This window comes from Aethalodelphis obliquidens, unplaced genomic scaffold (assembly GCF_003676395.1).
Source record: "Aethalodelphis obliquidens isolate GAN/ISIS:26980383/991018 unplaced genomic scaffold, ASM367639v1 scaffold1, whole genome shotgun sequence".
Lineage (NCBI taxonomy): Eukaryota > Metazoa > Chordata > Mammalia > Artiodactyla > Delphinidae > Aethalodelphis > Aethalodelphis obliquidens.
The window spans coordinates 57,046,914-57,048,979 of NW_020837945.1; the positions used below are offsets into that span (position 1 = coordinate 57,046,914).

General features: G+C 40.9%; 1 long non-coding RNA gene across 1 annotated transcript; it reads right to left on the bottom strand.

Annotated features, from left to right (window-relative positions):
* Nucleotides 1–218: 218 nt before the first annotated feature.
* On the bottom strand, nt 219–1,622 carry LOC113619594 (uncharacterized). Its single transcript, XR_003432473.1, has 3 exons — nt 1,512–1,622; nt 1,206–1,259; nt 219–330 (listed from the first exon to the last, which is right to left on the bottom strand). It is a non-coding gene; the product is annotated as an uncharacterized LOC113619594 (long non-coding RNA).
* Nucleotides 1,623–2,066: the final 444 nt, after the last annotated feature.

The window sequence follows — 2,066 nt, forward strand, 5'->3', positions numbered from 1 at the left end:
ACTATGTGGTTATTGAATCCAAAGGGAGAGAGTTTCCCACAAAAGGGAATGACTAATAATGCACAGAATTTTTGAGATTCTTTTTTTTTTTTTTAAAGAAATTTATTTATTTTTGGCTGCCTTGGGTCTTCGTTGCTGCACACGGGCTTTCTCTAGTTGCAGCGAGCCGGGGGGCTACTGTTCATTGTGGTGCATGGACTTCTCACTGCGGTGGCTTCTCTTGTTTCAGAGCACAGGTTCTAGGCACACGGGCTTCAGTAGTTGTGGCTCACGGGCTTCAGAGCACAGGCTCAGTAGTTGTGGTGCACGAACTCAGTGGTTTTTGAGATTCTGAGTAAGAAAAAGTGTAGACAGGGTAGGTTGGAGGTGGAGGAGGTTGGGGAAGGGCAAGTGAGTGGCTGTAACTGCCATTCAAAAGACTAGTTAGGAGGCCAAAATCAGGCCCTTTTGTGTTACCTTCAATTAGGTCTGAAAATCAATGAATGGAAATTGAGGGTCTCAGACAAGAAAAAACTGGGGGGAGACGGCTAGGTAAGAGATATTATATATATGAGGTAAAGGAGGAAAAAGATTAGAGAATATTCTGGCACCCTGGAAAATTTAAGGAGTGAAAGAAGTAAGGGTGTTTGGCAGAGAACTGCATTTGAAGGAATATGATGAGTTCCACTTCACTGGCAACACCCATGTCACTCTCCGCAGTCACGCAAATTTTCTGTTTTCCTTTAAGTTTAATCCATTTTTTAAATTGGTATTGGAAAAATTAGAGTTATCACAAATTTGATAACATGAGTGAAAGATGGAAAGTCTCAGGACAAAAACTTGGCCTCAAATTTGGCATTAGGCATTGATTAATTTATTCACTACATAGATAATAAAGACAGATATAATTATGATCTCTCCACATATGTTTTCACATAAATGAAACCTTTAGTTTCTTTGATGATGTGAAATGTCTGGAGAGCTAGAGATGAATCTTATTCCATAAGTAACTTTAAGCTACCAAACGATTTCTATATAAAGGAATTGACAAATGACTATAAAGCAGCGGGCCCCAACCTTTTTGGCACCAGGGACCAGTTTCATGGAAGACAATTTTTCCACGGATGGGGAGGGGATGGGATGATTCAAGCACATTACATTTACTGTGCACTTTATTTCTATTATTATTACATTGTAGTATATAATGAAATAATTATACAACTCACCATAACGCTGAAAGGAGACAGAGCTCTGGTGGTAATGTGAGCGATGGGGAGCAGCTGTAAATACAGATGAAGCTTCGTTTATTTGCCCACTGCTCACCTCCTGCTGTGCCCAGTTCCTAACAGGACACAGACGGGTACTGGTCCATGGCTCGGGGGTTGGGGACCCCCGATATAGAGGACTTCTGATGCTCTTGCAAAATTTTTCCTGTAAACTATGTTTTAGTTGAATTTGTTTCATCGTTTCATGCTTGTTAATAAGACATCTCTGGCTAGGAATGGCTTTTGGCTCATCGAAGTAAAACTCACCTGCTGTGCTGTTGCAGACATGGATCAAGCCTTGTCATCCTGTTCTCTTCAACAGAATATGACATGCAAGTAGTGAGCTCAGCATGCAGAATGGTGAAGCCAGCAGAGGGAGACTTAAAGAAAGGGTTTATCACTGTGCTTGGACTGCACAAGGGGTTTTACTTCCTGAGGATCCACATGACGTGCCAAATTAAATATTTTCATCCCCTTGGTTAGTAACAGTTTAGTGACTCTTTCTGACATCCCAAGTATCTTACGACATGGTAGATGTCAAAAGAACTACGTATTTTTCATATTTTGGAAACACAGTATGTGTAGCACAGATTGTTTGGTCTAAAAGATGTGACCAATCGCTGTGCTAGGTTAGCCAGTCATCAAATTGGGCAAACATCAATATTTGTTACTAGTATGTTTCACAAATTGGCATTGTTATGCCACCTCTAAAACTGTTCCCTTTCACGCAGTGTTTTGTTTCATATAAATTTAACGCTGGCCTCAAAGCCGTGCTGGCAAACCCATGAGATTCTCCTATGCTGCAGAATTGCCTCAGAGGAA